Here is a 27,245-nt window from a genome sequence, read left to right on the forward strand (position 1 = left end):
CTTCTGTGTGTCACCACAAAGGTGGCATAACATGTTTGCCTGAGGCAACAATTGCACTGAACTCTGGTTGACTGGACAGTTGAATAAAACATGAGCACAAGTCTTTGTGCGGGAGTGTTTATCTGTTGCGAGTTTGCGGATGTGTGACCCTCGCAGAAATTCTGAGATAAACTAATGATACTCCCACCTTTGCCTACTCATGTTCTCTTTGGGAAATGAAATGTACTGAGGGAAAAGGCTTTGTTGCTTCTGCTTATTTCTTTTCACTGGATAGAGGCCAAGATGACATGGTTGCTTCCATGTCCCTAGTTGAGACTGGCCTTGCAGAACATTATTATACTTGTTAGTTCCATGTAGCAGATCATGTCAAGAGAAAGCTGATCCCTTCGAAATACATCAAAGACCATTGACAACTCGGGAGGTTGGCTGTAATTTGAATGTTTTGGTAATTAGATAGTTGGGCTTACCCTCATGTTCACCACATGAGATACAAGGTAATAAGTGAAAAATATGTAATGTATAGGTTGCATTTAAAAAAATATATGGATTCTTTCAAGAATTTGGTTCCCCAGGTAAAAAATAAATAAAATAAAATTAGTTATTTTTTGCCATTCAGTTTTTCTAATAAACTAATCTATAAGCTTAAATACATTGTAGGTTTGTATTCTTATGCATTTTTGTTCAGATTATAAACCTTCTTTTCCTTTCTAGCAAGCATTGGTTGTCCGTGATGGTGATAAGAAACATATCAGTGCTGAGGATGTGATGGTTGGTGATCTGGTGGAGGTAAAAGGTGGTGACAGGATCCCTGCTGACCTGAGAATCATAGCCTCACATGGCTGCAAGGTTATTATGAGCCGCTATTTCTTATGAGCTGATCAGTGTAGTGTGAACATCAAATTTCCTTTCTGTGGCAGTGACATCATGTAAAAATAGCTTTTAAATTGGGTGTTCTAAGGTGGATAACTTCTCTCTGACTGGAGAATCAGAGCCTCAGACACGGTCCCCGGATTTCTCAAATGATAATCCTCTAGAGGCCTGGAATATTGCTTTTTTCTCCTCCAACTGTGTAGAAGGTATTTTATATTCTCATTCACTACAGATGTTCACTAAAGTGTTTTACTTATATTTGCATAATTGTTAGGATTTCATTATAATTAAATTAATCTCATTTTTTTGTTATATTTACATTTTTACTTTTAATATTACTCATTAGGTGGCGACAAATGACTGTATTTATGAGTGATCCATTGAATCATTTTCTTTACAATTTTGTTCACCATCTGTGATTCATTCAGGAATGCCAGTGATTAATTATACTGTGTTAGCTACTAATTTGACTTTAAAAATATTGCATATGTAACTAATTTGATCGATTACTTCGATTAAATTTACATTTAAATGTTTCTGATGCAATATTTGCACATAGGTATTGCACGTGGTATCGTCATCAGCACCGGAGACCGTAGAGTCATGGGCCAAATTGCAACACTTGCATCTGGACTAGAGGTCGGAGGCACCCCCATCTCCACTGACAATGAGCACTTCATCCACATCATCTTTCTTTATTCTGTCTCTCGCTCTTGGTTACTCCTGGTTGGAAGCTGTTATCTTTCTTATTGGCATCATTGTGGCCAATGTGCCTGAAGGTCTTCTTGCTACAGTCATGGTTAGTTAGTTTAAACTTACTTTGTTTGAAGATCAGGCCCTAATATTTGCTTGACAGTTGTTCTCTGCTTCTCATTCTTTAAGTTTGTCTCACCTTGCAGCGGAGAAAAACTGTTTGGTTAAGAACCTTGAGGCTGTTGAAACGCTAGGCTCAACCTCAACCATCTGTTCTGATAAAACTGACACATTAATGCAGAATCACATGACCGTAGCCCACATGTGGTCTGATAACCAGATCCATGAGGCTGACACCACAGAGAAACAGAGCGGGGCCTCCATTGACCACAGCTTGGCCACCTGGGCATCATTGGTTTGTATTGCTGGGCTGTGCAACAGGGCTGTGTTTCTGGCAGAGCAAACAGATGCGCCATTTCTAAAGGTTAATTTTTTATCTGAGGCACAGCAATTATACTTAGTGCGTTAGTGCTTAAGTTGTACAATGACTTTTGGTGGAAAAATTTGCTTAAATTAATCAGAGGTGACAGTAAAGAGATTTAAAATGTTACATAAAATTTATAATAAAAATAAATGTTTTGAACTTGCTTTGAAAATAGTTTTGAACTTTCCATTCAGCAAAGAATCCCCCAAAAATGTTTGAAACATTGATACTAATATGAAATGTTTCCTAAGCATCAAATCAGACAATATTATTATAGATAATATAAGAATGATTCCCGAAGGATCATGTGACACTGGAGACTGGAGAAATGGCTTCTGAAAATTCAGCTTTGCATCACACAAATAAATTACAGTTTAAAATAAATCAAACTAGAAAAAAAATGATTTTAATTTGTAATAATCTTTCACAATGTAAGTGTTTTTTTTTTGTTTGTTTTTTTTTATTTGTGCTGTATTGTAGATCAACATCAGCTATGGCATGGTTTGTAAGATTTTCTAATAAATATCTCACTTGTGTGTTTAAATATTTAGAGGGATGTTGCTGGGGATGCATCTGAATCTACTCTGTTGAAATGCATTGAGCTTTGCTGTGGATCAATGAAAGAAATGAGAGACAAGTACACCAAAGTGGTGGAAATCCCTTTCAACTCGACAAACAAATATCAGGTATTGGATTTAGGATCTTGCATCTCTACTTAGTAGATTTCCCATTCAAGAATTTAAAATATGCCACAAATTAATATGTTACATAACATTGACACAACTAACACATTACAACGCATAGAAAGAATAATAAATCTTTATTTTGCACCAAATCATATTCAAATGATTTTTGAAGGATCATGTGACATTAAAGACTGTAATGGCATAATGGTGGCTTAGAATTCAATTTTGCAATCATGAAATATTTTAAAATAGGACAAAAGTTATTTTAAATTGTAAATTGCTGAGATTGTTTACATTTGTTTGTTTTATATTGTTCATGTACTAAAGCCAAACTTGTCTAAAGTCAAACTTGTCTTTACTGTCCCAATGCTTATGGAGGGCACTGTAAATGCTGTTAATAAATAAAATATGATAATAAATAATAAAAGCTGTTAAATATAATGGTGATAATTTATTTCATGCTTTCTGAACATTTCATGATTTGTGATTATTTTGGCATTAAACATATTTAATTAAAAATAATAAAAATACAATATTAAAAATACATTTTCTCATTTCTTGGTATATAAATAAAAGTTTTCCACAAACCACCAAGGACCCCTCGCAGCCTCTGGTCCGGCTGCTGACATAAACCTCCTGGTTGATAACTTTGCAATAATTGTCACAGGCATAGAGGAAAGTACAGGAGACTTTTTGTTCCTTTTTTCATATCCTCTCAATGTTGTGGGTTTCTTTGCTAGCATTATCTCTCCACTCTAGGCCATCTGATCCTTGACAACTTGAGGAAGTCCATTGCTTACACCCTGACCAGTAACATCCCTGAGATCACACCCTTCCTGCTCTTCATTATCGCCAACATCCCCTAGACTCTAGGAACTGTAACCAATTCTATTTATTTAACCTGGGAACACACATGCTCAATGCACAACACACTGAGTTATTTTCTTTTTCACACTTTCACATTTGGTATTTTATCTCTACAAGAGATGACAGTTAATCATTTTGTTTTGTTTTCAAGGTCCCTGCTATTTCTCTGGCATACAAGGCTTCTGATAGTGATATTATGAAGAGACAGCCCAGAAACCCTAAAACAGACAGCACTGCATATGGACAGATAGGTAGGTGGACATTTTGTTGCTTTGCTTAAGTAGCTTAAATGATAGAGCATAGCACTAAAAATGCTAAAATTGTCTTAGAAAAGATTCTAAGACTGTCATTTTTAATGGTATTCGATCAGGTGCTAAATTGTGAATCTCATCCCAAGTTTTTTCTCAATATCATACTATCATAGAAAGGCTTCTCATGTCAAAATGTGAAAATGGCTTTAAAGTTTTAATGGAAGATTTTGTCTAGTCAGGGGGAGGGACATTCTCATTCTTGAGAGCATAGATTTGGATAAAATATTTTTTTTAGGTACATGAGTCAACAGTGTTACTATATCTTCCCAAAAACGAATGTCCTTATAAAATGCACACAAAACTGTTCAAAAGTTTGGCATGAGTAAAATTATAAATGTTTTTCAAAGAAGTCTCTCATTTTCACCAGGCTGTATTTATTCGATTTAAAATACAGTATAAACAGTAATATTGTTACATTTTATTACATTTATGTTTTCTATTTTACTGTATTCAAAAAATTTATTAATTTCTTTTTTTTTTTTTTTTTTTTATATTGGCTAAAATTTTATGTAGTCAACATTTAGGTGTGCTTTAGCATTTAGATTTGCCTCAAAGCTAACAGGCATCTGCTAAAAGCTTCAAAACCCTAATTTTAATGACGTCTTCACCAGTGTTGGGGAAAGTTACTTTTAAAAGCAATGCATTACAATGTTGCGTTACTACCTAAAAAAAGTAACTAATTACGCTACTTAGTTACTTTGTATGGAAAGTAATGTGTTACGTTACTTTAGAGTTATGTTTTAAATCTGGCCAGGACTTGGTTGTTTGTTTTTAATATAAAATGTTCTTCCTTTACAAAGGTAAAAGCCTTTTCACAACAAAAGTGAAATGAATACGCCTCAGGCTGAAGGAAATGTAAATTCACGTCTGTACAGTAGAGGGTGCAGCTCAAACAAATCGCATGAAGAATTTGAAGCAGAAGAAGAAAGTTCAACACTATACAGCAGTAACTAAAATGAAACACGTGTCATGTTTGCTTAGTATGGTTGAACTGGATCATCAAAGGTCAGTAACAAAGACACTGGTTAATAAAATGGGATAAAATACATAAATGATATTTGTCTTTAATTGTTTAACATATTTAATTGCAGGTTTGTATAATATTCTGAGTTTGCATTTGACTGTTTTTATTCATTTTGAGGGATACTGAATCTGTTTTTGTGCAGGTGAGAGTAAACACAGGTTTATATTTAGTCTAGAACTACAGTAAGATCATGCTCACAAACAACACTGCTGCACTTACTCCTGATTTCTCTCAACATGGCAACACAAGAGCTGTCAGTCAATATATGCAAAACAAAGTAACTGGCGTTGCTTATTTCAAAAAGTAACTCAGATACTTTATTGTAAATTTAAAAGAAATGCATTACTTTACTAGTTACTTAAAGTAATCTGATTACAACTCGCATTACTTGTAATGCATTACCCCCCAACACTGGACTTCACAAGTGATACTATGAAATTATTATTGTATCAAAACAATGTTAAGTTTTCTCAGATATATGAACAGAGAAAGACTGTGGAGTTTGTGTGCCATACAGCATTCTTCACCAGCATTGTGGTCGTGCAGTGGGCCGATCTGATTATCTGCAAGACCAGGCATAATTCAGTCTTCCAGCAGGGAACGAAGTGAGTCTGGGAGAACAAATGAGCGTAAGCCATGTTCTTGAGGAGATTTTCTTTTATTTATTGTCTCTTTACTACATTTTTTTGTCCTACAAGGAACAAAATCCTGATCTTTGGATTGTTTGAGGAAACAGCACTGGCGGCTTTCTTGTCTTATTGCCCTGGCATGGATGTGGCTTTCAGAATGTAACCACTCAAGTAGGCTAAAATTTATTTGTATAAAATAAATATGCAGTTTTTTTCTTGGCTGCCTATTTGGTTTATATTCTGCACTCTATCTACAGGCCCAACTGGTGGTTCTGTTCCTTCCCGTACTCTCTTCTCATCTTTATTTATGATGAAATCAGAAAGCTCATCCTTAGACAGAACCCCAGAGCTAATCAGGAAACTGCAACCTTGCTCTAACCAAATGTACTGTATTGTTGGATTTAAATGAATAGTATACAAATGTATATCCAAGTAGTGTAAGGGTTCATCATTTTATGTTTTTCAACTGTAAAAGTAAAGTTTTATTTTTTCTTTCTTTGCAGGTTGGGTGGAAAGAGAGACATACTACTAAAGTGTTAGCATTACTTCTGTGTGTTATCTTTGTGGCGTTTTTTCTTCATTTAGGTTGCTCACTGGATGGTTCTTTCAAGATGGCTAAGCGCCTAGTAACCCAGAAGAATAGAATCATGTTGGCATGGATACACACTACACAGCAGTAGTCCTAAACTATTTCATTCAGAATTTAAAGAATTAAATTTCAGAATGTGCCTCTATTTTCCTCTCTGTCTATTTCCACTCTCTGCTGTTTGTAAATCTGCTGTGGTGTTTCCATTGATTTGGCATAATATATTCACCAAAAGTGAAGCAAACCACTAATTTTCCCATGTAAGATACACAATAATTCAACTACTTTTTTGACTGTCTCATAAATCGTGACTGTATTGTACTATGTAGCAGTAGTAGTAGCCCTTTATTGTCACTGGTCACAGGTACCAGCGAAATTAGCCATCAACCTGTCCATACATACAATATGACAAGGGGGAAGACAGGACAGGAAGACAGGGGATTGAGAAAGAAATACAGCATAACATGAGGGAGGGGAGGAGAAAAAAAAAAAAAACCCAGACTATGCTCCTGTGGGGAGTACAGTGTGGGAACAGGAAAAAAATAAACACCTCAGCAACATAAGCACATAATCAGTACAGCATGAAAAACACACAACTTGCAACAGGGGAGGGGATTGGGGGGTGGAGGTAACCCAGCACAGGCAAGCAGCCATCCGCTCCTGCAGCCATTCTCGGCGTTGGTCACAGACCCGCTTGTCAGACTGCCGGTACAAAGCGGCAAAGGCGAGGGATGGGGGGTGAGGGGGGTGAATGCATATCTTTTTATGTATGTGCGTATGTATGTTTGTATGTATGTAAAAGTTCTTGTATGTGTAGGCCTGGAGAGTCGCTACTCCTGCCATCAAATCTAGGTGCCTCAGTCCGCAGGATTGTCATAGCGATACACAGCAAGTTGCCATGGAGACAGCCTTGAGCAGGTCCCAGACAGAGTCAACAATCAGCAGGTGTCTGTGGAAGTGGGGGGAGGAACGCAAGAGCGTCTCACTGCAGTGCTCTTCCGGGGGAGTTGTTGTTCCAACAGCGACCTTGGCTGAGGCCAGTGCAGGTTGAGGGTAGCTGAAAGCCGATAAGATTGGGATTGTTTGGTCTTGGTGCGAGTAGCCGCATTCCAATTTAGACGACTACTCTCTTAGTCCATTCTGGTCTCCGAATCGATCCATTTGCCTTTGCAAAGCCACGAGCTTCTTCGTGATGTTATCCATATTGCGGTTAATAGTCGCAGTCTCAGTGCTGACTGCTCTGCCCACTGCTTCAATCATGACGGGCAGCCTTGTGAGACTTTGGACAGCTGTTACCGTTTTCTGAATTCCTCGATAAACCAGGGCAATGCCTAATCCAATCAGCAGAAGACCTGTTATCATGGCTCTGAATAGGTAGATATCTTCAATGTCCTTCACGGCCAGACACACGACCCGCCACCTTTCCCACGCATCCATCGTGTAGCCAGCTGCGAACGTTCCGGCAGGGCAGTCAGCTTCCCCCGAACCCAAGCTTCTCATCAAGAAGATGGTGTCCATTGCGTTGAGAGACAAATCCATGATTTTTAGATTTTTTAGTTTGGAGAGCAGTGCGGAGAGAGTCTCTCAAAGTATAAGACAATAGACGAGATGAGAGGATTAAAGCAGGGAAGGTAAATGGGAGGAGAGGGAGAGAAAATGTGACCGCCTTCGTTGAGAGCCAAACTGTATGATTTGTTTTGAGTATGAACAACATGAAAGGGCAGTGACACATTTACCCTTTCAACTTCTAGATCAATACTTTTCAGCCCACTGTAGATTGTGATTTATTGTGTATTTTATTTATTTATTTATTTTTTACAGCAAATAATATTTTAGGCCTAATGGCAGAGAGAGAGGTCATCTGAGGGAAACTGTAGTTAATGACTGATATGAGGCTATGCATAGTGTAGGAATATGCCTGTCAAAAATAATACAGCTTTTTCTTCAAAAAAAATAAACAAATAAAAATTAAAAAATAATGTTAACTGAATATTATTACTAACTTAATAGCACATGATTCCTATGTACTGCTGTTATGGTATTTGTCATCCCTTTTTGGAGCTTGGCAGCTGTGGTCACTCTGAACTGTTGTTGTATGGAAAAGAGCTACATGAACATTCTGTAAACATTCTTCTTTTGTGTTCCTTTAAATTTGAGAACGACAGCGCAGTTAAACCCTAAAAGGCCTCAAGAGCTTTTTTCCATTGTGAAGATCAATACCTTTATTAACCCAAAGCAAGAGTCTAAGCCCTAGCTTTTGTCTTAATCAGAATGCCGTATATTGTATTCCACTAAATGTGACTTGGCGTTAACAGCATCACTATGCTAGAGAGAATAGAGCTTTTGTTGGATTGAAAATGGGACTTGATTCAGGGGTCCATCGCTCCGTGACAAGAATGAAGTGCAGCTCTGAACAAAAAGCTCAGTGGTGAAATTGTAATTTATTTTCCCCGCTCTGAGACAACCACATAATCATGGGGCAGGAAAGCACAGATTTCTCATCAAGTTCATGTAATCAATGTAATGGTTGACATATTGATAATGCTATTATAATAATGCTTTGAAGAATTGCCACTGGAGAGATACATTTGAATGTTGTGCTTCTATCGCAAGGGTTCTTGACAGTATGTTTAGTTATTTCATTATTTATATGGCTTTTTGTTATAAATGTGAAAATATGGTCAGTTTCAGGTCAGGATATAATAGAACTTAAGCAGTTCTGTTATTATGCATATTGATCATATTTACTGTCTCCTGCTGGGTTGTGCAAGAGAAAGACTAACTATGCTGGATACCAAGAGAAGAGTTCCTAATTAAACCTGAGGGAAAATGCTAGTCTGACAGCCTGTGACAGGGATTCGAAAAGACCTGACCCTGTCCTATCATGGCAAGATTTCACAGGTACCATGGTAACTGATGGATCAGGATTTATGCTTTCTGTCTTCGGAGTCCATCTGCATTTGGTCTGACAGCTGCTAACTGACAGTTTACATGGTATGAGCTTTTAAATGATAATTTTCTGCTAACCAATAATGTCTGCATGTTTTTGAGTATAATAGTTGGGTCAAGATGTAGGCAGAGGGTCAAATATAGGTTTGTTAGCTTTCAGCCCCTGCTGGTATAATAAAGCATTTTTAGTATTCTTGAAAAAAGTAACACTAAAATAGTATTAAATAATATAAAAAATTTAAATATCTATTTTATATTTTTATGTTATCTTTTTAAAATGTAATTTATTCTTGGGATGGCAAATTTTATATATATATATATATATATATATATATATATATATATATATATATATATATATATATATATATATATGGTGTGTGAACCTTCCCAGCCTTTCCCATATCCACATATGATGGGTCCGTGCTGATTTCCCAAGTGTAAATATATATATATATATATATATATATATATATAAAAGAAGCCATTTCTTCAGTCTTCTGTGTCACATGATCCTTCAGAAATGATTCCAATATACTAATTTGGTGCTAGAGATATTTCTTATTATTATGAAAACAGTTGTGCTGCTTATATATATATATATATTTTTTTTGTGTGTAAATCGTGATACATTTTTTTTTTTTATCAGGATTCTTTTATGAATAAAAAGTTCAAAAGAACAGAATTCAAAATGTATTATAAACTTTAAGGATAAATTTAAAGCATCCTTGCTGAATAAACTTATTATTAAATATTATTATTATTATTATTATTATTATTAAATTTTTTTCCAAAAAAAAAGTTTTTGAGCTTAAAAATACCTTTTGAGCCATAGTGTAGATTAGAACTCATTTAGGTCACTTTATTTGCTGTAAATAGAGCAATTATTAACAATCAAAGTACATAATGGAAATTGAAACAGGAATTATGGAATTATGGCTTATTCAATGGTTGTGTTAGTTTAACAGGATGGGTCTAAGAATAATGAAACTGTGCCTGTTTTTCAATGATGGATTCATTGTGTCCATGGAATTGTTTTTGAATTTGTTCAACAGAGGTCAAACTGAACTATTACAGACTGTCCTATTATTTTAATATAGTTTGACAAGGTACATTAAGCTTTCACTAGGTTATGTAAAGGATAAGAGATGGAAACAGAGATGGAATGTGGTTTCCATTCTTTCTTTGCTTTTACCTGTTTGGACTGCTATTTTTGCCCATAAATGAAAGTCAATGGGATCCAAAAGTAAAATATTTAATATTGGGTTATTTACCATGGTAATTTCAAATGATATTAAATCATAGTGACATCTTCAAATTTTGGGTGAGGTGGACCTAATTGGCTATTGGTAGTTTGTGAAAAAAAAGCCCTATTCCATGTTTCGTTACACTCTATTGCCCTCTGCTGGCAACGGTAACCTATATTATTTATTTCCTGTTCATAAAATAAAAATTAGGTCATGTCCAGATGACATCTAATACAGACACTCTGTTTCATAGATATTTGAATGATTTGCTGTTCACAAGTAGACATTTTATTGTGTCCGCAGACGCTATGAATTATTGACAACCTCCGTGAATAACCTCTCAGGGACAGAAGGAGGTATCCGAATCCTTCAGATCCCAATTACTTTGAATTTCACACCCCCGGCTGAGCTGAAGAGCCTGACACATCTGCAATGCAGTTATCTTCTGAAATGATACTTCCAGAGAAGTCATTTTCTGTTTGTTAGAGAACAGACGCTAAGGAATTGCTGGTGGATGTCACACTGTAAACAAACACTTATCACCTAAACACACAGTCATTAACCTGTCAGGCATTAGCATGTGCTTGTTAGCAGAGTGAATTATCATAAACTCAGAGAACAGCTGAGGCACAGAGATATTACAGTATACATTACAGCTTAAAATCATGACTAATAGAGCTGCTTATAGCAAATACAACCCAAATGTTTAATCTAACTGCTAAAAATGCGAGAGTTCCAAAAGCTCACTGCTTTATTATTGGAGGTGATTTATATATATATATATATATATATATATATATATATATATATATATATATATATAATATATATACTTTTCTTTTTCAAACATGACTAGCCTATATAATAACAGTATACAACCTAATGTAATGCACACGATAGCTAGTTAAATATTATATCATTTGTATTACAGTTGAGTATAAGGAAGAATTCCTAACAGTCTGAACAGAATGAACATTTATGTTCATTTATTCAGTTTATTTTATCTGTGGAAGTAGCTCAAGGGAAATTCACAATTTAACAAAAAGACTGAGGAATGTTGGGTGATATATTCAGTTTACGGTATATTAGTTGGATAAAAGGATTTTAAATTGTGATACTTGGCTGTCTTACATTTACAGACATATGTTGTACAGGGATATACTTAGTCTATATTTGATAAACATTATTTGATAATCTTTTATGAGAGGAGACTACATTTCTTCATACCAAAATAAAGTCTCTATGCTTTTTTGAAGAAAAAAAAAATGACAAGGGTTTTCGCTGAATATATTGATATAAACTGTAAAGCTCAATGATTTTACAACCCTTTCATTATGAATTTACATTTAACAGTATAACACAATAAAAATTCCAGCAAGAACAGATTTATTGTTATTGTATATTATCCATATCCCTTGGACTGGTGAAGTGGACAAATGCAGCATGAAGCCATTACTGTTGTGATTGCCTACTAGGAGCCAGATAAAATTATCCATAGTTTAATCAAGTTATGTCTCTTCATTCCTGTAGTGTCCATTATGCATATGGAAAACTCAGCAGATGTGAAGAAGGTTATTACGACCACCTGAGGCTACTAACCATTACTGCTTTATTGTAATTTTCATTTTATGATATTGCCTAGGCTTTCCTGACATTAACAAATGAAACGAAAATTGAATGAAATAAAATGTATACAGCCCTATTGTAGTTAAAAAAAAAAAAAAAAAATTCTAATTTGTTGCAGCCTCTACTGGTGAAAGTTAGTGACAGCACTAAACATTTGATTGCTTTATAAAACCCATATATCATACCGACAAATGGGTGAGGTAGGCTACAATTCTCATCTTCCTGGAACATAATTTAAAATAATTGAAAAGTTCGCACCAACATATTCAAGAACGTGGGATATGGAAATACAAGAGTGATGCTGCTGATAATATTTTCTACAATCCATCAATATCAGACATTAGTTAGTAGATGAAATTATTTCTGAGATGAAGGAGAGCTAGTTTGTTAGGGTTGAGTGTAATGAGAGAAGTGGCAGAGAGTTCGGCAGTAAAATGTAGAGGACACATTATGTGTAATAGGATGCATTTGGATGAGCAAAATGAGCCAAAGGCAGTTCAGCACCCTCACAACAAGCTTTGATTGATCTCCTTTACACTGCCAGGAGACAGAGCGACTGAACCATAGAGAATGCATGCAATAAAACATGGCAAGTGTGAACCCACCAAAAATCCTTTCCACTGTATAGAGAAAAGAGCCAGTAAGCCAGTCTCAAAAAGTGTACTTTAACATTTAAGGTGTAATCCATTAGCACATATTCAGAAAGCACAAAGGTGTATCAGGGATCTCGAAGAACACAAAAAGAAAGCTGTCAGGTGAACAAGAATATTCTCTTTAGCTCTGACTCCTTCAACGGTGACAGAGAAAAGAATTGTGTCAAAATCAGAACCCCCTTGATTACATGGAGCAGGCTTTCAGAAAAAGTGTCATGCAAAATAAAGAGGGTAGACTGTGATTATGGCCTTGCTGTGAATTAGAAGTCTTTCATGGATTTGCGTAATGCCTTTGATTATGTTTAAGTGGTGGAATGGGAATAGGGCTCATCTGGAAAGCTGGAGGCCGTGTGGGATGAATGTGACTGAAAGGGAGAACTGAACAGCACGCTAGAGGAAAAGCACACATAAAAGCAGATGAACATGTGCCATTGTGGATTTCAGTAATTGCTGTGAGACAATGAGGAGGCCTTTTCTTTAGAAACACACTGCTTTTCAAAGCATGAAATCTATGAAATGCATGACGTGTATTGGTGATTAGCGAGGCAGATATATTGTAATACATGCTCGATTCAGGTCTACATTTCGCTGTGGTAACCTATATATATATAAATTCAATGTATTTCAGAGACCTACAGTAAGCTTAATGGAATAGTTCAAAAATGAGTTTGATGAGTTTGGTTCTTCATCAGAACAGATTTGTAGAAATAGTACTACACCACTTGCTCACCAGTGGATCGTCTGCAGTGAATGGGTGCTGTCAGAATGAGAGTCCAAACAGCTGATAAAAACATCACAATAATCCACACAACTTTAGTCCATTAATTAATGTCTTGTGAAGTGAAAAGCTGTATGTTTGTAATAAACAAATCCATCATTAAGATGTATTAACTTTAAACCATTGCTTTTATCCAAAATTTGAATCCTTGATAACATTTTCTCAAAATCAATTTCTTGGATGGCCAGAGAGTGAGTAAAATTTCAATTTTCAGCTCCGAGCAAAACACTGCACAAGAAATTTGGTTGCAAGTCATAAAATAATATGGACAATTTCTTGTTGCAAACATTATTAATATCAGTTGTGAGTGAAGGTCATGATTTGTTTGCAGATGCTACTTGAATTCACATATTTTGTCACATATTTTGTTAAAAAAATGCCTTAATATGTTTTGAAATGCATAAAATATCTGTTGTTTTATTGTTAGAACACGGCTTAATATATTTTATGATTTTCCATTTATAGAATATAAAAGTATCATAAATATATTTTCTTTTAAACATCTGTCTTGTTTTAATGGTATCTTGTTTTATATAGGGAACTAGGGTGATTATGGTTACTAATAGTATATTTGTAGTGGAAGAAAAGCTGTGAAACATTTTCCAATATTTTCAGCACTAGAAATAAGTCATAGTCTTGCAGTGCACAGTGTACCAGAGAAATGGCATTTTATAATGTCAAATAGACAATTTTGCATTATCTCTCCAGTCAGGTAAGTAGCTAGTCTTACAAGCTTCATTGTTCATCTGCCAAGGTTAAAAGATTATGTGTGTATGCATGAGTGTGTTTTCTCTTAAAACTCCATTGAGTCATAACAAGTTGATAGAAGTTTTTGTTCTCTCCGTGTATAGTGTCTGTTCTTTTTCTCTGCTCTGACACATCGTGCACGGTAATCACTCATCATGCAATCCAGTAATTCATGCTTTGAGTAATTCATGACAGATGAAACCCTTTGGAGACACAACTCATCAGCAGTCAAGCATGGTCTGTGGACCATGCTCATGCTGATCAGATAGCTGATCATTATTTTCGGCATGGGACATGTTAGAGAGTAATCTGTCAATTTAATGAGTACCTTATTTAAATGGGCACACCCTATGAATTGCTCAGTATCCATAACTCTGTTGTTGTCTTGCTTTATCTTTGCTTGAATGAGGTGCACATTGGATGTTCTGATCAATGCTCACTGCTAGCCATATGTTTACATAGATTGCAGCACTATTGGCGCAATTATGATTATTAAGACCAGTTAATGCATTGAAGATGGCGGAGATACACTTAAAAGTGATCTCACTGCTGCTAATTGCTAGGTGATTTTAATTAAACTACAGACACTTTAAATGACTAATCAAACCACTTTACAGGCCCATTCCTACAAGTGATGTGGCTTGTGTGTTTTGCTCATGCAAGCGTTTCTTTATGACAAGGATGCTTAAATGGGCACAGCTTAATTAGAAAAGGACCAATGGTGAGTAGAGGAGAAAGGAGTGCGCTGATCTGCTCCTGCTAGAGAAGTGCCAGGTCAGCATTTCCCCAGCCAGCAAGGGACAAAATGCAGAAGGACTTTAATATGTGGAAAATAGACATTTTAGCCTCCCTTAAGACATTAGCAAACCCCTGAACACCCTTCAGTGGGTTGTTCATCCATATGAAATGTTCCGGCCCAGAAACAAAGAAATAAAAATCATTCACGACAAGCAAAAGTACCATAAAAGTATTCTATTCGAGATATATACACAGACACACACACACACACACACACACACACACACACACACACACACACACACACACACACACACACACACACACATATTTAAATCAGTTCTTTGATCAGAAATCAATATTATTACAATTTAAATAACTTTACTATTTTAATATGCTTTAAGTTGTCATTTAATTCTATAATGACAAAGCTGAATTTTCAGCACCCATTAAAATGTATTATTTCTTATTCTTTCTGACTACACATGAATGTACAGTATGAACGGTAGTAAAATATAGTATAACAAGACACTGTATAATAATAATATTATCTAATAAAATACTGCATATGCATAAATCAGAATCTTCGGGCATCTACTGTTAAAAGCAATAGTTCATGTTTTACAGCTATGTGTCCTGCTCGGACTCCATCCTTTGTTTTTCCTCTGCTTGTTATTTTTTATTTATTTATTTATTTTTTGCCTGCATTGCTAGCGGCTGTGAGTTAATGGAAGAGTAGAACTGCATTCAGAGGCAGGTTGAATAGTAAATGAATTGAAAAGGTGTCATATGCAGAGTGCAGTCTGGCCACCTGGTGGCAGAAACAGCATTCTCAAATGCAGCATCGTTACTCATTCCAGGTGTTTTTTTTTTTTTCTTTCTTTTCTTTTTAAGGCAGACAAAAACTCATGTCAAAAGCACTACAAACCCTTTTCTACTCAAACTGGTGGTAATTGGGATATATTTTGGTACTTTCATGCAGATTTTATATTCCTTTCCTTCAAAGAGATATTATTTTGTGTAATGCTCGTGTTGTCCTATATAACTCTGTCTTCAGTTACCATTAAACATGTTTTGAGAGCTACACTAATAAAATTGTAATGAAATGTGCACAAGAGAGTGTGTGTCATATAGTACACTGCTGGCAACATGTCTGAATATTACATGTGTTTATATTTAGCCTAGTTTATCCTGCTAGGAATGACTATTCTCATTGGCACTCTACTTTTGGAGAGAACGTTTATGTCAGAAGTTGGGCTGCTTTCATTTCCTTGTTCCTTTGAGCATTCAAGAAAACTCTTTGAATTGAATGCCAGGAGTGTGAATTGAACGCTCTCGCAGTGAATCCATAGGATTTTCCTGAACTCAAAGCGTGAAAGAGTGAGCATGGTGCTCTGGAGAACAAAGAGATGCAACAGGATGAATGCTGAGCCAAATGTATCTAACACCTATTTATTCTTTTTTCATGAATCCCATGAAAATACCTATCGACTTGAATTATAGGTGTTTTTTCTTGTGCTTCACACCCTGTTCTCACCACCCACAGTGATGTATATTGAGCATAAAAAGGACAAACTTGCAAGCTATAATTTGATTGGCAGGCTGCTATGAAATTTGGTGGCCAAACCTTATGTCATGGTAGAAACAAAATTTTTGCTTGAAATGCTACCCTAAATTGTTTTATGTATTATCCCTGTATCCCTGTAATGTCTGCATTTAACTATTTAAAGATACTTTATTAATTAATAAAATATAATTAATTGGGAATAATAATTAATCAAATATAAAATTTGTATGCAAACCATAAAATAAGATTATTCATAACCTATTTCTGTCTGTCTATATACAGTGTGTATGTATATATATATATATATATATATATATATATATAAATATATACATATATATATATAGACAGACAGACAGACAGACTATATGCATCCTTGTCATGAAGAAAAATATTTGAATCTCAAAAGGCATTAAGATTTTTAAAAAATGCTTTTGAAAGAAGTTCTTATGCTCTCCAAGGCTGCATTATATTTAAAAAAATACAGTAAAACAATAACATTGTGAAATATAACGGTTTTCTGTTTTAATTTATTTTCAATTGTAATTTATTCAAAGTCAGATTTTCAGCAGATCCTTCAGAAATCATATTACTTATGACTGGATTGACCACATTTAACAAAATTGTAAATTAATCTAAAATAATGTGTTTTATATGTTGGTTTGCTATTTTTTTATTTTTTTATTTATTTATTTATATTTTTGACTTTGTCAGTAACACTGAATGAAAGACTTTGTTTGGTCAGATGACATGTTAGTCAGTTGGTCTCTTTGGTCATTCTTGGCCTGAATAAGCTGCAAACGGGGACTAGAAAGCTTGTGAAAGGCAGTCAAAAGCCTGAAAGAAAGAAAATTGACGTTGAAACCAGAATGCCCCTGTTCTAATCCACAAGCCAATCAGACTGTCAAAACTGTAGGCGTGTGCGGTGTAGGTGTGTTTAATCTGATTCAAGTTCATTTTGACATTCACAAAGAATAAGATTCCCGTAAAGTACCGAGAGGACTGTAAACTTTGAAAACAAAAAGACGAAATGAATTTTCTTCAAGGCCATGCTTTTCTCCCCCACAATGTCAGTCACTAGGTGCTTAGAATGCATAAATTATTCATGACACTGCGGTATCCTTACACATGTTGTAGGGACAAATGGAGTGTTAAAAAATAGCCTTAAGCCCAGTTAGAGAGTTTCCGTGCTTTTGGAGAACAGCACTCTGTTCTGAGCAGCCGTCCATCAAGCTCCTGACGGACAGTGTGGGTTATTGATTTTACAGAAAATGCTCGACAGGGATTCTAGGACTGGCATGGAGGAGATCGAAAAAGGGTCCTATTGCTCCACACCTACATGCAGCATCATGCTTCACTTTCCTGTCAGGTTGAGATATACTTGAGTGCGGTGGAGGATGCCAAAATAGAGCCAAAGGTTTTTCACATAATTTCACGTGGTTTGAAAGCTCATTCCGAGTCGGAGCATGTCAGCGCAAGCAAAATCATTCATAATATAAAAAACATACAACACTACGTATAAAAAAACCACATCATAACACCACCATCAAACAAAACAAACAACCAATAAAATACCTCCCACCAAATAAAAAAAAAAAAACATCTATATAAATAGCAGCGTGTTATTGCCAGGGTCACTCAGTATGATGTCAGAGTCTCTGTCTCTGTTTCTGTTGTTTTTTTCTTGCCGTTTTACAGATTAATGTGTTAAATGCACTTTGTATTCCCTAGGGCCTCATCTCCTGATTTCGCTTTTTAAAATCTAAGTGTTTAATCATTCTATTGTCCTGATTATGGCCTTAATGCAGCCATTTGCACTCACTGAGCAGGGCAAAGCACCCCAGGAGAGAATAACTGTCCTATCAATTGTGGGCAGCAGTGTTGAAAAATTGAAAAATTTAAACTCAGAAGCTTAGTATGCATGCGCTCAGCATTTGCACCATTTGCTCTTCTAATTTGCACCTTTTTGTTTAGATAAACTTTAATATGACTTTAATCTTCTTGTCATGAGCAAGCATCTTGCTGGTTGCTTTGTTTATATTTCTGTTAGTTGCAGTCAAATGTCAATTTGATTTGTCAAGGAATTTGTTTTCTTGTATGTAAAAATTAACATTTTAGAGGAATATAAAAAGGAAACGTTTGTAGATTATATCATGTCATTAGTATCGGCAACTTTTAATGCTACAATGATTTTTTTAAAAATATTTTCATTAAGCAGATGCTTTCATCTAGGGCTACATGATTAGTCAAAATAAAACTGAATTTATGATATGGCTTAGAGTGATTATCAAATCTGCAATTTTAATGTATATGCATATGAATTGTTTGTTTCAAAGTGAATAATCACAGATTTTTTAGCACAGAAAATGTGAAGCTTATTTAATTGCATTTTAAAACATTTTTTTTTATCAGAGATCACAATTATACCCCCCCCCCAATCATGCACCTCTGCTTTCATTCAGTGTTACTGACAAATTAGGAAAATAAAGGTGCATTAACAACAATGTTAACTGTAATGATAACTATAACTATAAAGTTAATCATTCTAATGTTATAGACATGGGAATTCCACACAACAAAAACACATAAAAACACAAAAAAACAATAACACAAAAAAAAACTTTTTTTTTCCACCATATAAAAAATGATGAAAACAATGACAGCTAATCAAAATCCACCTGAGTTTAAATAGCTCAAACATTTATAGTGACAGATAACAAAACTGTAATATTAAATGCACTTTGTACATTAAAACTAATGTCATTGTTGTTAGAGTTATCTTAGCAGTTATTGTTCTTGGTGTGAATGGGCCTTTATATTACAAAAGTGAATTATCCTAAAGAGACAGTATTAAAAATGCTGAAAAGTGGATAAAAATAAGACAAAGTAAAGCAATAGTTAAACAGTAATTGAAGATTTTTTAGAAATAGTTTATAGTGTGTTTTGAAAATGCATTAACCTGAAAATGCAATAACGTTCTTTCATGCACATTTGCTGGAACTTTCTCTTAATTTCAGTGCAGTTTCAGCCATTTCAGATAATCAAAACAAGCAATCCAACTACTGATAAGCACTTCACTTAAATGCCCACACTCCACTTTTTTGTTTCTGTCTTTTTAATGGTGTTGTGTCTGAACTCATCAAAGTCAAGTGCAATAATTTTTATCCCAACGCAATCGCCACTCTGGGGCATGGAACAGCCATAGAATATCAATACCATTTGTGTCATTAAAACAAAGAAGAGGATGTTCTTAAACCTGTATTAGCATGTGGGCAGAAATTTAAAACCACTGTGCAGATAACAGGCTGCTTTACACGGCTTAGGAGAGTTGCATTTACCTGAGGGAAGATTAGAGGGCAGAAGGACAAGGTGTGGACCACCTCCTGAAAGCCACACTAAGCCAGCTGAGGAGATGCCTTCATCTTTATGTAAACACACACCGGGTGTCAGGATTAAGAGTGGTTTAAGACACGCTATTCTAATACCAAGGTTAAATGAGAATCTGGTGTGACCCCATGTATTGCTTTACAAATAGCAGTGGCTTGTATATTGAAAGTAGTGAGTGTCTCTTGAGTGGCACTGTAGAGATTAAAGGCCAAGCATTTCCACTGTCTGTCCTTGACCTGTGCAGTGCAGTTTTATTAGCCAGCCTGATGTTGTTGGTATTCATATTATTCAGCTTGTTTATTTTTAATAAAAAAAAAATATGGATGCATTGATGGCATCTAAAATGTGCCTTTATGTGTACACTACCATTCAAAAGTCTGGGGTCAGCATATGAGGAAAATTTAGCTGTTAAGATGTCTTGGGATATTACAAGTCATATTTCATGTGTCATGCTCACACATCACTTCCATTTACTAACCTTTTAATCGATTCAGGATATTTGTTAGACACTCTCATTCATTTCCAACCCAAGATATTCATCCTCTGATAAACCTTAACATGATGTTCACACATAGTAAACAAGATTTTCAAAGACATGCCATAAAATAGCCAGTGACATACAGACCCACTATTAGTGGTTTACACCAAGCACTCAAAAGACTTCATTCATCCCTTAAAGCAAAAGACCAAAACATCAGTACTGTGAAGTTTGAAGCTACGAATGCAATGGGGCTCTGAGGAAAGCCCTGCAAGATGGCCAAACCCTTGACAGTAGCAGTTAATCGGTGGGGGAGAGTGAAACAGGTCCATCTTATTCACAGAGATCATGTATTTTCTCTCGAAGTCATGACGTGTGGTTATGCTCTCTCTAGCTATGCATTAACCCGCTGCCCATGAATAACCAGTGTGCGTCGGCCCACACCAGTGCAGACGTGTCAGGCACATTCATCCAGGCTTTCCACATCCTGTTTCTCAAATGCACCATAACCTGAGCCATCTAAATGGAAATGACTTTTAACACCGCTCCAATCAGAATGCAGAACAGGCGAAATCATATGAGGTGGGAATTTAGTCAATGTTCTGAGGCGACTGTGAGTGAACTCATGTTACTCTCCCTTAAACTTTCTCCTCCGTCTCCATAATAGTTGACAACCGGTGTCATTAATAATGGCTGGCTTTGTCTGAAAGCTGGTTCGGGCGACATGGGCGCACTGGGGTCTGCAAGGTTTGTGCTATTGGAGAATGTTTGAATGTTTGATGATAGAGACTGGAGGCTAAGAGTCAATCATTGTCTGAGCACAGATGGTGTTGTGCCCTGTGATGGTAATTAAATATGGCTTCTCTTTCATGCCTTCCATTGAGAGGAAAAAGCTGTAGAAGTGATATATGGTGCAGTAGTGTTTTCTTAGCATTTTCTCCAATTGGTAGATGATGTAACTACACTGTCTAGCTGCAGACAGCTTTCTGCTTTGACATACATTTAAAAGTAGTCAAGAATTCTGTATAAATAATTCTAATAATTGTCTACTAAAGGTCTAGAATGGAATATTTCATTTCAATTAAGGAAACAGCATTTATGTTTAGTTAGGAACAATTACATAGAATTTTGAATTGTTATTGGCATTTGGCGTTTATATAAAATTGGCGGTTTTGCTCTATATTTCAAAAGAACCATTTAGGTATAACTTCTAGGCAGTCTGAAGTCACCAGTGTGACCTCGAGCTGACAATGATTGTATTTTCTGTAGCTTTACTGAATGACAATAAAACTGCTCAATAGCAGAACTAAATCCAGCCTCATGATCCGTGACAAACATATAGCATCTGTCCTCTCAGTAAGGCTCAACAGTCTTACAGAGCTATTCGCAAGAACTATGGGCAAATGAAGCTCCACTGGATTTGAGTCTATGATCACAATGAAAGTGATTTAGCAATTTGATTAAATATAAGGAAAGCTTGCATGTGTAAAATGTTTTACAGTCAACACTGTCTCTTCTCCTACAAGGTAGAAAATGTAGGTGTTCAATCTTGCAAGTAATCCTTGAGAATATACAAAAAACACTGCTATATAATCACGATTTAAAGTGCCTTTTTTATTTGGAATGGCATGAAATAACAGTGTTTTGTAAACTCAATGCATTAGAAAATATGTTTGCAGACAGGCAAGATGAAAGTATATACTTCAGTAAAGTGTTTATTTTACCATTCATTATCCTGGCTTGGAAAGAATGTATATTCTGAGGGCATGGTTGAATAATTCAGTCTATGGAGATATAGTCATTCCATTTTTAATTGAATTGACACCACGCAAAGCTTTTTCCACTGGTATAATTGTTTAAAACCAGTTGGGCCCATATTGTGACGTTTGATATTGTAATCCATTTGGAATGTCAAGAATCCTCAAATGGTCTCAACAGAGCATTAGGACACACAGTGTTCCAATTTTTTTTTGTCCAGGAGATCTTTATAATGAGCAAAAAGGACATTTTCTGTAATTGGGAAGTTTCAATAAATATAAGGCAGGGAAGCCATCTCTAGATGTGGTCTCTCTGGTCTTTCTATGCCTTTTTGAATTTGATTTTACTGGACAGTTTGGAAATTACTGTGGGTTTTCATTGCTGCATTTGATTAAGATTGGAGCCAATCATAGGAGCTTTGTCTGGCATCTACTCAGCAGCAAGTAGCCTGTGCAGCATGCAATTTTTCTGTTTCACATTTTCATAAATTCAGTCAACCTGCTGTTTACAAAGAAGTGTAAACAAATGTTGGCAGTGGACACATGCATAATTAAAAGGGCAGTCTCTAGTGAGCGCTATAGAGATGACGTTTCCCAGGATCTAGGATGTAAATGCACATTATGACGTTAAGCACTTCCACAGGCATGTACAGATGGCTCTACATGCACGAACTCCAAATTTTTGGATGCCTTGCGTTGGTAGATAAGGATGCATATGCCATTGTTGCACTGTAGCTCTTTTGCAGTCCTCTTTTTTCCAGTTCTTCTTTTCAGAATGAGCCCAAAAAATCATGTTATTCTTTATAATATGGTATGGTGACAACAAATATAAAAATAACTATAATAAAATAACTAACTTACATATAATAAAACAACTTTTTTTTTCTAGGCAGTGAACATCATTTAAGCGTATTTGTCAAAACAGTGTTATAATGTACATATTGTATGTATGTATGCACATTACATCATAAAGGGACCAGCTGATTGAATAAATCATTAACTCAATCGATTTGTTCAAAACACAGATACATTCAGGAGCTTTAAGGGACAGGTTACCCCCAAATGAAAATTCTATTATAATTTAGTCTCCCCCATGCCATCCCAATTCCATTAGACTTTTGTTCATCTTTGAAACACAAATGAAGATTTTCTCCCCTCCATTTCAGTGAAGGGATGAAAATCTTTAACAAGTAACTGGGTGCTTCTCAAATGGAAGGCTGCATCCTAGTGAGGACACATTCTTCCTAGACTAGTTCTTCTGAGGCTTAAAGGCTAGAGGAGAGTCGTACTCAGCATTAAACACTAGAATCAGACGGTCTAGTGAGTGTGCTACTTCATAAATGTTTCCGTTCACATCCAAAAAAAAAAAAAAATGGCCATTTTTTTTTTGCATTATTTAATGCAATTGAAATTGAACAACCTCGGTGCTCATTCTTTTTCAACTTTTTTTTCTACTTTCTCTACTTTTTTTTTATTTTATTTTTTTATTGGACTGACTGCAAATGGTTGTAGGCGACTGAAGGACATGAAGGGTACACCTGATGCATCTTTTAAAAAAGGCCAAAGGAAGGACACAAAATGAAGACTGCCTTCCAGGGATTCTTCAAATTGAGATGTCCTTCAACAGGTTTTGATGAAATGGCAGCTGAGATATGCAGCTTTGCTAGGACGCAGCTTTCTGTCTGAGAAGCAATCTTTTCGAACGAGTCATTAAATCATTAATTCAACCAATTCATTCAAAACATCGATTCATTCAAGAGCTAAAAAACACCATATATAACATATGATGTATGATTTCATTTCTTAAAAAAAAATCATTTGACATTTCAATCAGGGATTATCATGATTATTAGAAGCACATGTCAAGAATCATAAATCATCACAATCCTACAGCACTGATCTTTTACAAAATATAATTTCTGAGAATTTGGTTGGGTTGAGATTTGAAATGCTACACTACCTATAATCTTTTAATGCAGAAGTGGAAAGCATGACATCCCATTAAATCATGCACTGCTACACATTTTTGACATGGAGTGGTGATATTAAAGATGCATGTTCTGTTTTTCATTTTAATAACAGATGTTATATTAAGTGAACATTTTTGCAAGCAGTTGTTTTGAATGTGACCCTGTATCGGGGTCCATCCCCAAGTGTGTACAAAACAGCTGACTAGTCAAAGATAACCAGTGTTCTTCTCATCACAAGCATTAATGATGGAGCAGATCCTGAAGGCATGGAGAGCAAGAAACCAAGGCAGTCGTGACAAGAAGGGGAAAGGTTTTTCCCCCTGCAGACCACTCTCACCTGCAGCTCATCACAATTATACAAGGTCTGACAGGGTCTGGGAAAGAACTTTTTATTTTTAGCCCTACAGCACTCATTTTTCCTCTCTTTCCTCAATTCCAATAAGGTTGAGGGGGAAAAAATCTTGAACCGTTTGACCTGTATCTCTGCTAAGGTGAGAAAACTGGTCAAGACGGGGGTCACTGATTGTCCCTAAGGCCTGTGGGTTGTATTGTGCTGCGTTTTAAAGAGAACAGTTGACTTTGGTATCACTTGGTGGCATGTCAGAATGTTCATTTGAAAGGGATACACTCAGACAGCACATTTTTTTTACTTGCAGAGGTTAGTTTTACATGCATAAAATACATTTTAGGTTGTATTTGTCACTCTTGGGTAGTCATTTCATTTAAATGCCAACATCCAAAAATATCAACATATTACAAATTAATAAACTGTTAAGTTTTAAAACATTTAAAACACCCAAAAAAGATGTGACAACATGCCCAACATGACATTTATAAAAAATAACCTCAGCTCCAGTCTCCTCTAAATTGACAATATAATGTAATGTGTATGTAATATTTTTTTATGATCAAGACATTTCAAATTCTAACATCTCATCCCGGCTTTCACAGGTCTAATTGTAACTGTGAAGCAAGACTTGTGTTCTGTGGTAAAGGAGCCAAGAACAAGCGAGAATGAAAGCAGCTGAGAGAAAGTATAAAGACTTCTGAAGTACATACTACAAACTGTACCCGCAAGATAGAAGAGATTTTCTTTTTTTTACCTACCACACAAAGTTAAGAGTGCTCAACACAGAAAGCATGACTAGAACTCCCATTTCCATCCACCCTGGAATAAAATGAGAGATGTTAAAAATGTCATGAATATGTAGATCACAGAAAATCCCCTCTCCCACAGCTGTGAGGTTTCACATGTTCTAGTTTCAGAGCTGAAGAGGATCCAAAAAATACAGGACATTCCAATCCTTTGCAAATGGAAGCCTGTTTGCCATCTGAAGAGGCCACAAAAAAACCTGTATTGTCATAATCTACTCAAACAGGCACAATGCCTGCACTACGATTTGTCTTTCAAGAATAACATCTCTACATTTCTAGCACTTCTACTCCTACTGTTACCTCTTCTAACTCTCCCACTTCTCTTTCTAGCTCACTTGCTCTCCCTTTCTCTGTAAAATGCAATCTGCAATCAGAACTACATGGTTCACCTCAGGATAGCACCTCTGCCAATCTCATTTATACGCTGCTTGATTGAAATGAATATTTAAGTGGCTGCATATAAATGAATAAAGCTTCAGCTCTCTCCTCCGGAATGTGACCTCTTGCATGAGGAGCTTCCTGGACTCTCTCAAACAGTCTATTAAATATGTAAAATAATGTAAATGTGGGCCTCTAGATGCCAAATATTTGTTTAAACAATAACACAGAGTTCCTTAAACATAATATCCTGAAAGGAACATACTCAAAAGGAGTTAATGCATTCTGAATTAATGAATGCATCTGACTGACTAAACCTTTGCTGTTGCTCACCATTTCAGGCATAGAAAGTACAGCTGTAATGATTGCGAGCAAGATAACCTAGCCATGTAAGTGAGCACACTGAGGAAAAATGTTTAATGAAAATTATGAACAAAAGAACATCCTGTCTATATTCATGCCGTTCTAGCATAGAAGCATAAATAAGAGATACATAACCAATTGCCTCTATCATATTACTCAGATATTGTGGTGCATGCTGATGATACTGATGATTTAATTTGAACTCATCATAGTGGCAAATGTGGTGTTGAATGTTTATTCGTCCAAATGAACTGAAAGCATTGAAACTATTAGCTTCACTACATTTCTCAGTAGTGTGATTGTAGTATTGCTATTAAATCGTATAGCATTTTAGCAAAGCTGTTTAGTGATTATGCTGCTGGGTAGCGTTGATAAACACTACGACATTACACTTTCCCTGACAGTATATCAGAATCAAGTTGTGTGTTTGCTATTTTCTATTGGCTGTTAAGAATCAGAACTACTCATGTCTGATTTGTAGCTTTTCGATAGTAAAGACATTCATTTAGCTACATTTCTCAATAGTGAGGTGATAGCATGAGTAGTTTTTAAATAATTTATATTTTCTTGTTAAGTACAATGGTATTTTTTTTCCCTTTAGGCATTCAGAATTTCCATTGTCTGTTTAAAATGCAAAACTAATTTTATGTTTATAAAATGTATGAAGTAAATTAAATTTCGAAAGCTTCTTTTGCCATAGCTGCCTTTTTTAAATCAGTGGTTCCTAACCTTTTTGACTCCAAGGACCCTCATTGTCTACAACAGTATTTGAAGGCCTCATAACTTTTTTATTTGTTGGTGATTTGCTGGATAAGGATCAAGGTTAAATATTTTTTTACTCACAATTTCTATTTGATAAAATATTTTAGAGTTTTGCATAGCCAGTAAAATATATCATAATAATGTATAATAGAAAAGTCAATAAAATCCTTCATGCCTAAATCTCATCTTCAAATAACCTTTATTTATATAGTGATTTATAGTATTAAACAGAAAAATAGAGATATATGCTAGGGGACGATAGTAAGCATTCAGTTTTCAGTTAATGCTTGTTGTGTCTTCATTTTAAATCATTTTAAATCATTCTAAGGCCCCCTTAAAAGTTTTCTGTGGCCCTGGCTTCCTGTTGAGAAGCGCTGTAAAGAGTGGGTTTAATTTAGAAATTTGTAGATTAGTTGTTAACTGAACTAGCTACACATTTTATCTTGCCTAACACTGCTGGATTGTCTTTTTCTCATTAGCATATGTTTTATCCTGAACCCACAAAGAAAGAAAGAAGCCAAAACCAACATTGAAACTTAT

At 35.5% G+C, this 27,245-nt stretch overlaps 1 long non-coding RNA gene and 1 pseudogene across 1 annotated transcript; both read left to right on the forward strand.

The window, feature by feature from the left end:
* Nucleotides 1-542: 542 nt before the first annotated feature.
* On the forward strand, nucleotides 543-4,088 carry LOC109052056 (annotated as a pseudogene).
* Nucleotides 4,089-5,432: 1,344 nt separating this feature from the next.
* LOC122138510 lies at nucleotides 5,433-6,102 on the forward strand. Its single transcript, XR_006155637.1, has 3 exons — nucleotides 5,433-5,540; nucleotides 5,634-5,735; nucleotides 5,822-6,102. It is a non-coding gene; the product is annotated as an uncharacterized LOC122138510 (long non-coding RNA).
* The last annotated feature ends 21,143 nt before the right edge of the window (nucleotides 6,103-27,245 follow it).

Source organism: Cyprinus carpio, chromosome B9, assembly GCF_018340385.1.
Source record: "Cyprinus carpio isolate SPL01 chromosome B9, ASM1834038v1, whole genome shotgun sequence".
In the NCBI taxonomy this organism is placed as follows: Eukaryota; Metazoa; Chordata; class Actinopteri; order Cypriniformes; family Cyprinidae; genus Cyprinus; species Cyprinus carpio.